Raw genomic sequence first — 16,071 nt, 5'->3', positions numbered from 1 at the left:
GGGCCAATTTCTCCCGCGGGGTCAGAATGAATGCATTTTGAGTGACGCGCTTAATGCAACTGGGGGTCAATGGCAGGTGGCACATGTGGGCACTGCTCCTGGGTATGGTGAGGTTGTGCTGGTGGGTGCCTGGATGTGCCGGGTCAAGCATGTTGATATGCTGTGGAGGGGGGAGGGGGGTGCGCGGTGCCAGCCGCCAAATTGTTGGGGGGGGGGGGGTGGAAGTCAGAGGAGTGGCAGGCTGGACTGATGCCAGGAGCCCGTTGTTAATTTATCCTTGTGGCCCGATGACGGACGTTGGCCTTCCAATGTTGTACAGCGATCCTCCTGGTCACGTTGCTCGAACTAACGCCCGCTGCCACTGCCCCCCCTCCCCCCCCCAGGCGCCATTGCCGTCAATGTTGATGGTCCTCAGACCCCCTCGGGGGAACAGGGTGTCCCATCTCGCCTCCACGGCGTCCAGCAGCTTGGCCAGGTCAGCATCCCCGAAGCGTGGAGCAGGTCTACGTGGTGCCATGGTTGTGTGCTGCCTGGGAGTTAGTTCCGAGGGAGCGTTTATGAGCAGCTCCCCCACGTTAGCAGATGCGGATCCGACAAATAAGATCTTGCTGGCTCGGCCATCAGGAAGCACCCGGTAAGGCTTGCCCGATATGACACTTAGAACTTTTCCCTTTAAATCGTGCCCAATGCTTTGAGTTCAGTTTCAAATTGCCAACAAAGAGTCAGATGGACTCAAAGCATTTGGTTGGATTCCCCTTTCCGCCACACCCTCATTTCCCGACCCTCCTGTGGCGGTTTGCCATTGACCGTTGGCAAGATCTTGCGGTCCTGCCGATGGCGACAGCGTTTTGCGTGGCTCACCTGGTCCTGACACCGGGGAACCCACTGAGGTGGGCGGGTGTGGGGGTGGGGGGGGGGGGGGGGGAGCTGTTGAGGGGGGGGTCAGCTTCAACAGGGAGGATCTCGTCGGCGGGAAGAGCGGGAATATCCCACCCAATATACATACTTACACATTCACTTAACACTCTACGTGCACAGTACATACTCAATATGTATGTTGCTGAGCAGCATGGGTGGAATGGATGGAATAAGCGGAATAAATAGAAGCAAAGCACAAATATCCGTCAGTCTGTGGTTGAAGAGCTGGGTGTAGTTTGGCAATTATAAAAGGGAGGGGGGAAACCCAGTGATAGTTTCGGGGAGGGAGATGGAGAGAAACCTTTTAGTGTTCGGTTGAAGAAGCCGTGGTTATGGACCTCTGAAGAATTACGGGAAAAGACTTACACCATGGGAACCAAATAAACCACTCCCTTTAGCCAAATAAACCATCGCTTCTCAAGCTGCCATGTGGCATAAATATGGGGGGAGGGCGGGATTCTCCGTTCTGCCAGCCGGGATTTCCTGGGCGGCGCGCCCTCGCTGGTAGTGGGACTCCCCCTTCCCACCTCCTTCCACTGGGATTTCCCACTTTGGCCACCCCATGCCGCTGGGAAACCCAGGGGCGAGGGTGCGCTTCCGACGCAGCGGAGAATCCTGCCGCCGGAGAATCCTGCCACCGGATAATCCAGCCCCGGAAAATCCTGCTGCCGGAGAATCCTGCTGCCGGAGATCCAGCCCCGGAGAATCCTGCTGCCGGAGATCCAGCCCCGGAGAATCCTGCCACCGGATAATCCAGCCCCGGAGAATCCTGCTGCCGGAGATCCAGCCCCGGAGAATCCTGCCCCGGAGAATCCTGCCACCGGATAATCCAGCCCCGGAGAATCCTGCCGCCGGAGAATCCTGCCGCCGGAGAATCCTGCCACCGGATAATCCAGCCCCGGAGAATCCTGCTGCCGGAGATCCAGCCCCAGAGAATCCAGCCCCGGAGAATCCAGCCCCGGAGAATCCTGCCGCCGGAGAATCCTGCCGCCGGAGAATCCTGCCACCGGATAATCCAGCCCCGGAGAATCCTGCTGCCGGAGATCCAGCCCCAGAGAATCCAGCCCCGGAGAATCCTGCTGCTGGAGAATCCAGCCCCGGAGAATCCTGCTGCCGGAGAATCCAGCCCCGGAGAATCCAGCCCCGGAGAATCCTGCTGCCGGAGAATCCAGCCCCGGAGAATCCAGCCCCGGAGAATCCTGCTGCCGGAGAATCCAGCCCCGGATCTAACTCTGGTGACAGAAAATCGAGATGTTCTTTCACAAAAACTCCCAACCCAACAAAGTACACCAGGAATTCATCCTGTCCTTCTTCATTGGTGGCCGTGGGGTAATGTGACTGGACTAGCAATCCAGTGACCCAGGTTACTGCTCCGGGGCCGTAGGTTCAAATCTCACCAGCGCAATTGGTGGAATTTAAATTAATTCACTAATTCTGGAATTATCAAGCTAGACTCAGTGATGGCGACCATGAAACAGTCATAGAGTGTCGTGAAAACCCATCCGGTTCATTAATGTTCCCTTTAGGGAAGGAAATCTTCCACGCTTACCCAATCTGGCCAACATCTGACTCCAGACCCACAGCAATATGGTTGACTTGTAACCGCCCCCTGAAATGGACTAGTAAGCTACTCAGTTTAAGGGCAATTAAGGATGGGTAACAATACTATCCCTGCCTGGGTTGCCATGAGAGGTAAAAAAAACCTTACTGTGGCATATTGTTAGAACTCACACAAGACCTACAGGGTTGGAGCAATCAACCTGCTCGTGAGTCTCACTGAATACAAACTCCCCCGCTAAAGATGCGAGGAACCCTAAATCATCCATAGTTAAGTTCATATAAAGTCAGACAGGTATGGTACTTCATTTAAGTTCAGGCCCCGCTGGGATCTGGTGTCTATTGTAATTACAAGGGCTCGATTCAACTAATTGGGAACAATGTCCCATAGTGAGCACGTCTAGCTGCTTTGTACAAGGGGCCTCAGCTGGGGATGCGTGGCCAAAGCCATTCACAGCCCTGTTTTGTACACTGGGGAGCTCACTAAGGCGGCACTGTAACGGTGACAGGCTTCCGTGCCAGGGTGCTCAGCTGGCACCAGCAGTGCCAGGGCACCATCCTGCCCAAAGGGCACGGAGCTGGGGGCCTCCGGGGTCCCCTGGGAGAGACCCCACAACTTCCGTTCCGTCTGGTCCCCGTTTGTGGGGTCCGGTGATGAACGGCGCTCGTCCAAGATCTCCGAGGCGAAGGGGATGAATCTGCACATTAGGGTGAGACTAGCTGTCTCGCTCTAATATGCAGATCTGCCAAAAACTGCTCCCGTCTACAATTGGCGGGATTTACATCACAACGTCTCGTGAGATCACGTTGGATCTTGCGAGCTGGATAGCTCCCAGGAGAGAGGTCTCCCGGCATTTAATCGGCCATGCTGCTCTGTGACGCACTGCCTTTCAGGTGCAGCGTAGCCAATGGATTGCACCCCGACTGTGTTAATAAACCAAGTTTCTTAAATGGACTCGGTCCAGACCCGTTTGTGGTCTATAAAAGATACGTAGCATTGATGATAGGCATTTACCATATAGACTAGCCGCTGTGCAAAATGTATTTTCACAAGTAAAGCTACATTACTGAAGTCCCATATTGCCTCGAGGAGGAGGCAGGTGTACAGCACACAGACTAGCTGACTTGTCCTGTTACTGTGGTGTAAAAGTGTCATTTATTTAGTTGTTTTGGTGAACAGTCTGGGCTGCTGAAGGTCTAAGAGATGAACTTTGAGCCTGACTATGTTCCTTGATTGTTGACCCTCCAACAGTTTGAGAGCAATGACCTGTAGCATTCATTAAAAACTGGATCCTTTGTAGCGTTCTTAAATACACGAAGCGAGTGTTTAACCATTCTCAGTAATTGACTCTGTGGCACGCCAATTTGAAAAAAAAGTTAATAACATTGGTCCTGATCAGAGAGTCATTTTTCCAGAATTATTGCTTAAAATTTTCATATATATGAGATTTAAGTTTGCCCATAAGCTGTAAACTGTAAGCCTTAACTGTAAAAACTGTAACTGTAAACACAAGTGAAAGAGATGATAGTGATCGTACCAGGAATTAACTGATAAGGACGTGTGCTTACACTGGTTACTTTGCTTATGTCACCTGAAATATATTATCTCCAAACGGTGAGGAGTGACGGTGTCAGGAACGGTGTGGGAGTTAACGTTGGTGTTGCACAGACCAATCCAAACAAGTTGGCAATAAACTATGTCCACGTGATGGACAACGCCAAATTAAATCCAGTTTTTACGAGTTAGAAAAAGGATGGGTCTAGTTATTTGCCAAAGTGATTCATGGAATAGGAGTGATGTATTTTGTAACATTTGATGTGCTGCATATTTTGAATATTTCCCCTGAAATCAGGTTTCTATTTCCCAGCGAGTGACTACCGTGTGCATCATTGTTGGGTTTGTGAAGATTGAATTTATGTCACAGCCAGTACTCGCTCTGCTCCTCCTTGTTTTCACCATGTCCGTCGGCCGGATCTTCCATTTTGCCGCAGCGCCCTCGGATTTCCCGCTGGCGTGGGGGTGCCCACAACGGGAAACCCCATTGGCCGGCTGGCGGGATGCAGAATCTCGCTGCCGGCCAGGGAGGGGGGGGGGGGGGGGGGGGGAGTGGGGTGGGGGGGGGGGGGGGGGGGGACACCATAAATGGGTGCGGCGGGACAGAGAATCCCACCCATGAAATGTGACATGGAAGACAGGGAACTTAAAATATTGCGGCACAATTGTGGAAAAATAGCAACAGTGCACTGTGGTGAATGTAATTCGCACTATTGTATTGTATGGTATTGTGTCCTTGTGGGCTCTGTATGTGAGCCATTGTGCGGCTCTGCCCATAGGGGGAGATGAGGAGCTTGTACAGGGCTCCACCCTCGGCTCTGCCCATGGCCCCTCCCACTACCGGAAGTATAAAGTGCTGCAGCCGTGTGAGCCTGCCCTCAGTTCTTCTGGTCGCAGGCAGGCTCAGTTGTAAGACTATTAAAACCATAATTTACTTCCAATCGTGTTCCGAGTGAATTGATGGTCACATCATGCACGCACACTTACATTGGCAGATCCCGTCCGACTGTGGGGCATCCTGTGGCCGTAAAACGGCCAAACTGATCTCCCAGGTCACATTCATCAACTTGATAATTGGACTTAGTCCTGACATTTCCTGAGGCAGCAAGCAACTAGACATTCTTTAGCATTCTTGACTCCACCTCCATCCTGCATTTGAAGGATAAAGTATCTGTCTAACTACTCAGTGACCTGGTGACTATACATACATATATATTGAATATTTAAGGCTCCTTTACCAAAGCAAATAATCAGCATGCGTGTAGCTCTGCCACTGTAATATAAAGGGTTAACTCTAACGACGTGTTATGCTAATCAGATCCTCATCACAGTGAGTGATGCAATCTCACATGGTTTTCTGTCTAAAATATAGCCAGTATCTCAATAAATCCCCTGTTTAAATACCTCTGCAGACTCAGTAAATGTTCTGTGTTCATCTAACAATGTCAAGAATAATTATAGGAAGTCTTACAACATCAGGTTAAAGTCCAACAGGTTTGTTTCAAATCACTAGCTTTCGGAGCACTGCTCCTTCCTCATTCACCTGAACCAAACCTGAATTCAACAAACCTGTTGGACTTTAACCTGGTGCTGTAAGACTTCTTACTGTGATCACCCCAGTCCAACGCCGGCATCGCCACATCAAGAATAATTATAGTTACGCCCTCATAGCTTCATAGGACATATACGTAGAAGAAATCTTTGGGCCATTCAAACATATTAATCAATGAAATCCAACATCTGCCCAATGCAGCATTTATGTTCATGGCTTCCGGGGATGTAGCATTACTGACAGTATTCATTGCCCATCCTTGCACACCAGAGACCTATCTCCCCATCTATCTTGTCTGGATGGATAATATGTTCATCTCTGAATCAGACCCTGTGGGATTAAATCCTATTTTGGAGATTTAAGCATATAATTTAGACTGACACTTCAGTGTAGCACTGATGGAGTGCTACACTCTCAGAGGTGTTGGGCGCGGTTCTCCGACCCCCACGCCGGGTGGGAGAATCACGGGAGTGGCGGGCAATTCACGCCACGCCGCCCTGGCACCCGCACGAGATTCTCCCACCCCCCCCCCCCAAAATGGCGTGTCGCGTTTTGTGATAGGCCGCTCGGAGAATCGCCGCTCCGGTCGAGCGGCGATTCTCCGGCCCGGATGGGCCGAGCGGCCTGCCTAATACTACCGGTTCACGCCGGCGCCAACCACACCTGGTCGCTGCTGGCGTGAACAGCGCGTGACCGCTGCGTGTGGGGCCTGTGGGGGGGAGAGGGAGGATCGAGCACCAGGGGGTGCTCTGGAGGTGTCTGGCCCGCGATCGTCGGGCCGGCGTCTCTGAAAGATGCACTCTTTTCCCTCCGCCGCCCCGCAAGATCAATCCTCCATGTCTTGCGGAGCAGCAGAGGGGAAGATGGCAACCGCGCATGCTGCGCCGGCCAACCAGCGCATGCGCGGGTGACGTCAGTTAAGCGCCGCCGGCAGCGTCATTCAGGCGGCACCGCTTTGACGAAAGCGGCAAGGCTCCTAGCCCCCTGGGGGGGGGGGGGGGGGGGGGGGGGGGGAGAATAGGGGGCGAGGAGCGGCCTCCGATGCCGGAGTGAAACACTCCAGTTTTCACTCCGGCGTCGGCACTTTGTCTCCCTTTGGGAGAATCGCTCCCGTTATCTGTGGATGAGACATTAAACCAAACCAAAGTCCCGTATGCCCTCTCAGGTGGTCCTAATTCAAGAAGAGTTTTCCTAACGTCCGGAGCATGATTAATGCCTTTAACAACATGATTGAAATATTAACCTGATTGTTTGGCTATTTCTCTGATTGTTGTTTGTTTGATCTAAATTCTCTGCCATTACAATGACAACACTTCAAAAAAACGTAATTGGCTGCAAATGTAACCACTTTGGATTGTCCCGAAGTCGTGAAATGCGCAATATTGTTTTTTTTTAAGTGGATGCGAGATAAGCAACCAACCTATGGATCTCAGTCACTGGATTCTCGCTGTTCTTTTCAATTGATGGAGCTCCTGCCTATCACGATGCTGTGTTTTTGTGCGTACTGCTCCGTATAAAACAGACTGGTATCAGTGCAATCTTTGTTCTTTTATGAATGCCTCAATCTCAGCTGGGGTTGGATTGGGAGCAGTTCAATTGGGCACTGTATCACTGGGCAACTGAGAGAATTGATTGATTGGAGCTTCTGCCCCTGAACAACTCATTCAGCAACTTCTGCTGCAACAGAGAGACCTCATTCATTGAAGGATCCAAGAAAGCTGCAACAACACTTTCCTTTCCAAGAGGCTTTGTCGAATGGCTTCTGTCCCCCACGCTGGAAATTTGGCTCTTTCTCTCCTGAAGCATGTCAGAAACAAATTAGATATATGGTTCATTGCTGTCAGACGTAAGCCTAGATTTTATAGTCGGCGTTTATTTTAACTCTTGAGTCAATCGATTAACAGGAAATGGATTATTGTTGTTGTTAGAATAGAACAAAGAACAAAGACACGCACAGCACAGGAACAGGCCCTTCGGCCCTCCAAGCCTGTACCGATCATGATACCCTAACTAAATAAAAACCTCTGCTCTTACTCAGTCCGTATCCCTCTATTTCCTCCCTATTCATGTATCCATCCAGATGCCTCTTAAATGTTGCTAATGTGCCGGCTTCCACCACATCCTCTGGCAGCGCGTTCCAGGCACCCACCACCCTCTGTGTGAAAACGTTACCCCGCACATCTCTCTTAGATTTTTCCCCCTCAACATGAACCTGTGCCCCTTGTAATTGACACTTCCACCCTTGGAAAAAGCCTCTGACTATCCACCCTGTCTATGCCTCTCATAATTTTGTGGACCTCTATCTGGTCTCCTCTCAGCCTCCATCTTTCCAGTGAAAACAATCCCAATTTATTCAACATCTCCTCATAGCCAACACCCTCAAGACCAAGCAACATCCTACTTTCTTTACACTTTCTCGAAAGCTTCCATGTCCTTCTGATAATGTGTTGACCAGAACTGCAAGAAATTCTCCAAATGCGGCCTAACCAAGGTTTAATATAACTGCAATATGATTTCCCAACTCCTGTACTCAATGCCCCAGCTGATGAAGACGAGCGCCATATGCCTTCTTAATCACCTTGGCCACCTGTATTGCCACTTTTAGGGAACTGTGGACTTGCACGCCCAGCTCCCTCTGTGTGTTAATGTTCCTGAGGGTTCTGCCATTTCCAGAATAATTCATACCTAGATTTGATCCACCAAAACGCATCACCTCGCATTTGTCCAGATTAAACTCCATCTGCCATTTCTGTGACCAAGTCCCCAATCTATCCATATCCTGTTGTATCCCTGACAATCCTCAGCACTATCGACAACTCCGCCAATCCTTGTGTCATCCACAAACTTACCAATCAGACCACTCACATTTTCCTCCAGATCATTTACATATACTGCAAATAACAGCCATCCCAGCACTGATCCCCATGGAACACCACCAGCTGTAGATCTCCATTCTGAAAAACACCCTTCTACCACTACTCTCTGTCTTCTATAACCCAGCCAGTTCTGTATCCATCTAGCCAGCCCACCCCAAATCCCATGTGATTTTAGTTTTTGTACCAGTCTGCCATGTGGGACCTTGTGAAACGCCTCACTAAAGTCCAGATAAACTACATCCACAGCCCTTCCTTCATCAATTTTCTTTGTCACCTCTTCAAAAAACTCAATCAAGTTGGCGAGAGATGATCTTCCCCGTACAGAACCATGCTGCCTGTCACTAACATTTTCCTCCAGATGTGCATAGATCCTGACACTCAGTATCTTTCCCAAAAGCTTCCCCACCACTGATGTCAGGCTCACTGGCCTATAATTTGCTGGATTATCCCTGCTTCCTTTCTTAAACAAGGGAACAACACTGGCTATTCTCCAGTCCTCTGGAACCTTACCAATGGTCAAAGAGGATGTGAAGATATCTGTTAAGGCCTCAGCTATTTCTCCCTTTGCCTTCCGCAGTAGCCTGGGATAGATCCCATCCTATCCCGGGGACTTGTCTACCTTAATGCAATTTAGGATACTCAACACTTCCTGCTTTGATATACTGACGTTCTCAAGAGAGTTCACACACCTATCCCTGACCTCTACATCCATCATGTACTCCTGCCTGGTGAATACCAATACAAAGTACTCATTAATGATTTCACCCACTTCCTGTGGTTCCACATATAACGTTCCTCCATTGTCCTTGAGTGGGCCTACTCCTTCTCACGCTACCCTCTTGCTCCTAATATAGGCATAAAAGCCTTGGGATTCTCCTTGACCAGCTTTGCTAAAGACATTTCATGGCCCCTTTTTAGCCCTCCTAATTCACGTTTAAGTTCCTTCCTACTTTCACTGTACTCCTCAAGGGCTTTGTCAGTGTTTAGATGCCGACACCTACCGTATGCTTCCTTTTTCTTTTTGACTAAGCTTACAATTTCCCTTGTCATCAATGGTTCCCGAATCCTGTCATTTCTATCCTTCATTTTTGCGGGGATATGCCTGTCCGTCACTTCAATCAACTGGCCTTTAAAAGCCTCCCACATGTCAGACGTGGATTTGCCCTCAAATAGCCGCTCCCCATCCACATTCCACAGTTCCTGTCTAATTTGGATGTCGGCCAATTAAGCACCATCACCTGCGGGCCACTCATGTCCTTATCCATGACTGCCCAAAACCTTATGGAATTATGGTCACTAAGCCCAAAATGCTCCCCCAACTGAAACAATCACCTGCCTGGCTCATTCCCCAATACCAAGTCTAGTGTGGATCCTTGCCTGGTTGGATTGGCAACATACTTGTAATGTTCTTGTCGGATGGCCTGATTCACATTACAAGAATACTTGTAGCTAAAGTTATAAATTATTTATTAACTGTGGGTCAACTATACACAAAACAGCAGGTCAATAACACTATGATCATGCACAAGCAACCTCTCTCTCCCAGCTTTCCGTCCCTGTGGGGGTCCCTGTATTACAGGGGCCCCTGTAGGAGGGCCCCATATTACAAGGGCCCCTGAGAGTGCCCCCCCCCCCCCCCCCCCATTACAATGGTCCTTTACAGAGTTCCCTGGGAGGACCCCCTATTACAGGGATCCCTGTGGTGGGGTCCCCCTATTACAGTGATCCCTCTGCGAGGTCCCTTTACTACAGGTGTTCCTGTGGGGAGTTCCTCATTACAGGGGTCCCAGTAGGGTGTCCCCCTATTACAGGGGTCCCTCGGGGGGTCCCCATATTACAGGGGTCCCTCGGGGGGTCCCCATATTACAGGGATCCTGTCCCTGGGTTGTCTCCTATTACAGGGGTCCCTGTGGAGAATCTCAATAATACAGGGGTCCTTGTATGGGGGTCTCCCTTTTACAGAGGTCTTTGGGGTGGTCCCCCTATACAGAGTTCCCTGCAGGGGGGGTTTCCCTGTGACAGGTCCCCCAATTACACAGGTCTCTGAGGGGTCCCAATAAGATGTATTTGCATTCGTTTACAAACACCCACTGGGACGCATCATGGACCTCGTTCACACCACCAGCGGGGGGTGGGGGGGGGGGCAGAGCATCACGTTCAGATCAGCGCCATTCCCAATTTTCCCTCGACACCCAATTCTCCGTCCCATCTGGGAACGCATTCCAGGTGTCCCGGAATGGAGAGTCCCACACATCTACTTATCCCGAATTTTGTGTTTCAAATATTCCAATTCAGCTGTGACGCAAACATTTTCCGCCCTTATTTCATTTTCTTTTTGCAGGGTTTGTATATTTTGGACTTCATCAGATAGCTTTCCTTCATTCACAGTCAGCTGCTTATGTCGCACTGCAGTTTTAGGAAATGGGTCCGGGTTCCCAAAATGATCAATTTCTGGGACTTCCAGAAAGTTATTTGCCTCTCTGATGCCCTTGTGTGGTCAGCGTGGGTAATGCCTTGGACCTTAGATCTTTGAAACTATCCTGGGGATTTTCTATCCCTCTCTTTCTGCTTTACACACTCCACAACTTGCAGGTTTAAATATTTAACAAAGACTTTTAATATTTCATTACAGCTGGTTGAGGATTCATAAATCCACTGCATCAGGATTTCCTCATCCACACAAGTTCACCAAACCAGCACAAAAATTTATCAATCTAGACTTTTTCTGACTTTCTACTTGGACCTGATGTACTCCTGTGGATTAGAAATTCTCTTCTCCAGAACACCCGCAGCGGGATTCTCCGTTGGCGGGATCCTTCAGTCCGCCGGCAGCGCACCCATGCCCACGGGTTTCCTGACAGCGTGGGGGTGACTACAATGGGAAACCCCATTGGCCGGCAGCAGGAACGGAGAATCCCACTGCCGGCTGAGGTGCACCCTGCTGGAAATCGCGGATGGCGGGCCGTCGAATCCGCCCCCTCTCCCCCGAATTTTTCGTAATGTTTGGTCTGGATGCGTGAAATTCTGATCCACGGGTAAAAAGTGTCGGTTCTGCTTTAAGAACTTTCTCAATTTCAAGATGGCATCACCGTTGGAGACAGAGCGATTTGCCGCACTTGGCGGGCTCTGCCACAACGGCGAGCAGATTCAGCTTGAAAAAAAAGACAATGACCTGCCCAAGATTTTAATCACCCAGCTAGGTCTGCTGACTCTGCGCACTGGGATTAGAAATTAAACATCCAAAGGAGATTTAATGGAGACCCCCTCCCCCCCAAATTAAGGAATTTTAAATTTCTGGCTCCTGCTTCCAAAATTTCCTTTGGAGCTGTTTTTCCTGAGGATTTTTCTTCTGTGCCTGTGCTTCCAGAGTTTCGCTTCAGTTCAGACTGGCTTGCTGAATTTTTTCCATTTTTCTTTGCATTTTTCTCCGAGGTTTTGCCAGAAGCTGCCATAAGGCTGTTGGGCGTTTGATACATTTCGATAGGTCTGAAGAAGTCTCCGTAATCATACGTGTGTTAACTGTAAGTATTTACTGATTCTTAGAATTATTTACATGGAATCCCGACAGTGCAGAAGGAGGCCATTCGGCCCATCGAGTCTGCACCGACCCTTTGAAAGAGCCAGTCCACTCACCCGTTCACCCTGCCCGAACACTGTAAACCCAAAACTGAACCTGCACATCCCTGGGCACTAAGGGGCAATTTAGCATGGCCAATCCACCTAACCTTCAAGGGTGCCAAGTGCCAGTGCCAGGGTGCCTGGGTTCCAGATTGGCACTGCCAGAGGTTGGGCCTGGTGGGGGTGGGGCTTGCCAATCAGAGGGGGGGGGGGGTGTCCCCAGAAACCGTGCCAAAGTTGGGGGATGAGGGGGGGGGGGGCACAAAGTGGCAGAGGAGGCCTGAAAGAAGGGAAGGGGGGAGATCAGACCTGCTGATCAAAATGGTGTTCCAATATAAGAGCAACTGTTCAGGAAATCCTTTTAAGTGCAGCCTTCGGCGAGGTAAGCTCCCCGAGGCAAAAAAAAACCTAGTAAAGTGCAGGTGAATAACGGGGTGATTCCCGGTGATGTATCGCACCCATGGACAGTGAGGAGACGAGAGGTGATCTCTCCAGCATGTCCCAGAAAATTGTGACAGCTTCTGCCCAATCCGAACACAGGCCATCTCCTGGACCAGATTAAAAACCCAAACAACACATCTAGTTTGTTTGAACCTCAGGCAATTTGATGATACATCTGCGGCTCAGAGATCATTGTGATTGTTACTCTGAAAGGAAATAAGTTTTACATGAACTCAAATTAATTTAAAGTGAGAGGATTCCTTGTATTTGCTGTTGGGACGTGAACATCAGCGTGACATCAAGGATTTATTCCCCATCCCTAATTGCCCTGGAGGATTTCATAGAATTTACAGTGCCGAAGGAGGCCATTCGGCCCATCGAGTCTGCACCGGCTCCTGGAAAGAGCACCCGACCCAAGGTCAACACCTCCACCTTATCCCCATAACCCAGTAACCCCACCCAACACTAAGGGCAATTCTGGACACTAAGGGCAATTTATCATGGCCAATCCACCTAGCCTGCACATCTTTGGACTGTGGGAGGAAACCGGAGCACCCGGAGGAAACCCGCGCACACACAGGGAGGATGTGCAGACTCCGCACAAACAGTGACCCAAGCCGGAATCGAACTCGGGACCCTAGAGCTGTGAAGCAATTGTGCTACCCACAATGCTATTGTGCTGCGGTGGGAGTGAGGTGTCGGCACAAGCACCATGCAGTTGGGGAGCGGATACAGGATTTTAACCCAGCAATAGTGAATGAACCATCATTCCAGCAGGTATTTAAAACTCAGCAGGGCTGACAGCATCCGGTCAGAGAGAAACAGAGTTAATGGGTGCCATTCAGCGACCGCCCGTTGCGCTGAATCGTGCAAGAGCCCCTAATTGGGCTCCACTCCAGGCGCCGGACTGATCGCGGGTCACCCGACTCACTCCACCTGTCGCAATCGGAAACTTGCCCTCGCTGGGCAGAACCCAGATCTGAATATTTAACTGAGCTCAACAGCCACGCCTGGGAGACCTCAAGAGGGCGCTGTTTAGTCCCGGCCCACACAAACGTGGACCAGGCATAATGGCACCTGGGGGTGGGAGGGTCTGTCAGGCCTTTGGAGACCCCTGGGTGGTCGGGGACAGGACTGGGTGGTACCCTAGCACTCCTCCTGGCATCTGGACATCCTGGCAATGCCAACTGGGGCGGGGGCTATGCCACCTGGAGGGGAGTGTGGAGGGGGGGGTTCACAGGGGCCACCCCAGGTTGGGAGGAGGGGGGTGTTAAGGGGGTGAATAACGTGGAGGGGGACCTGAAGGGGGGGGGAGGGAGATCTGTGCAGCCGGTCAAAATGGCGCCCCGATCTGTTAATGGAAACTCCCCAAGGCCAAAGAAATGGCAAAACGCCATTGAATAGCGCTGCAGCCACCCAGAAACACCCCGCTAAACCCACCCGACAGTAGTTTGAAGTCCGCTGAATCGCGCCCATCGTTTTGATCCTTTGACTCTTTGTCCGAACTGAAGGGAGGGAAAATGTGTTTGAGTTGCGGAAACTGCATCAAAAGGTAAAAACCTTTGAGAACAAAACGCAGGTGGCCTGCTGTGAGAGAGGGAGGGGTGTTTTGCATTAAGGCAATACATGTATGGGATATTAAATTACAATGTACGAAATTACAATAAGGGCAGCACGGTGGCGGAGGGGTCAGCACTGCTGTCTCACAGCCCCAGGGACCTGAGTTCAGTTCCGGCCTTGGGTCACTACCTGTATGGAGTCTGCACATTCTCCTTGTGTCAGCGTGGGTTTCCTCCGAGTTCTCGGGTTTCCTCCCACAGTCCAAAGAGATGTGAGTTAGAAGATTGGCCATTATAAATTGCCCTTAGTTTGCGCATGTGTGTGTGTGTGTGTGTGCGCGGCTATGCTTGATGTGGAGCGGCTCCCCTCAATCTATCAACCCCTGGCGACAGACTAGCAACCTGTTCCAGGGATAATTAGCTACAGAAACAGACGGACGTCGGTCGCTCCATCAGGCTGTGGGAAGGTTGAGAGAGAGAGAGAAATTACAATGGCTCAGGCTGAGTCAGGACACCATCTCCTTTTTTTCACCGTTGCCCAAGGTACAGTTGTGTGCCCAGCTGGAAATCTCTAAGCAACAAACACCAAGTAAAGTTGCTCAAAGTTTTGCTCCAAAGTGTCAGTCGTCTCAATGTTGTGAGGGGCAGTCCCTGACTGTAACATGATACTGTACATGTTGAAATATCCCAGTGTACTTGTTCATATAATGAGTTACTTTGTAAGTGCAGCAGTCTTTGCTACGTTGGTAAGTTTCCTTCCAGGCAGTGACAGATCACATTGAACCTTTCTGACGGTCAATACACTGCCTGAATAACAGTTTATGTCCATCACTTTGCACATGCATGAACCCCTATGTGTATATGAGATCTGTTCATCCGTGAGCTCTGATCCGAAACCTTAATACTGTTTCTCTCCAAAGATGCTGTCAAACCTGCTGAGTTTAGATTTCCAGTATCAGCAGTATTGTGCTTTCAGTGAAGGGAGAACTCATCTTGCGAGCCACCGCAGTGATAAGGAGTACCCTTAAGAAAGTGATCCGTTTAACTGATCAGCAGAGAAATTATAGCCGTCGGAGAATCCTTGAAGCATTGGTAAAAATTACTTTTAAAGGCCTTGTTGAAATGATTTGTAAATCTCAAGTCACTTTTATCTTTTTTGCTTCCACTCGTTGGTGTCTCAGACATTTCGAGAGACACAGGGAAAAAGTATTTTCCAGTTAATTTTGTATGAATGTACCAAAATGTGTTCTTAAAGGAATAAAGTCTTACAACACCAGGTTAAAGTCCAACAGGTTTGTTTCAAATCACTAGCTTTCGGAGCACTGCTCTTTCCTGGAAGTTCCTGGTGTTGTAAGACTTCTTACTGTGCTCACCCCAGCCCAACGCCGGCATCTCCAAATTAAAGGAATAAACATTACTGAAATCCATTCAACCGGACTGACCTATCTATGAGCGAGAGATAAGGCAAATCTTACTCTTAGTGTCCAATGATGTGCAGGTTACGTGGGGTTACGGGGATAGGGCGGGGCCGGGGATGCTGGGTTGGGTGCCCTTTCAGAGGGTCAGTGCAGACTCGATGGGCCCAATGGCCTCTTTCTGCACTGCACATGGGGATTCTATGGATGATGTCTCATTACTGGAATCATTCTTGTTAATCTTTACTGTATCGTATCCAAACCCTTCTCACGCTTGGAGCCTAGAATTGGGCTCAGTGCTCCCGCTGGGGGCTAAAATAGTGTTTTTTATGGAATTAGCAACTGTCATGGAACCCAATCTATTCAAGGGGCACTATTTTTTATCGAAAGCAGAACATTACAATGAGAAGAAGCAAGTTTCATTGAAACACATCTGGGCATTGCCTGCTTTCAATGTAAATGATACACGACAGAGGCATCCTTTGCTCAAAGACTTGCTGAATTTTTACGGTCTGTCACTATCAACAATATCTATTTATTATTGCTCATGTTTCTTGGTGTGAAGCAGTGGGTGCCAGAA

The sequence above is a fragment of the Scyliorhinus canicula genome, chromosome 19 (genome assembly GCF_902713615.1).
Source record: "Scyliorhinus canicula chromosome 19, sScyCan1.1, whole genome shotgun sequence".
NCBI lineage: Eukaryota > Metazoa > Chordata > Chondrichthyes > Carcharhiniformes > Scyliorhinidae > Scyliorhinus > Scyliorhinus canicula.
The sequence above is the reverse complement of the archived record's forward strand: the minus strand, read 5'-3'. Positions refer to the sequence as shown.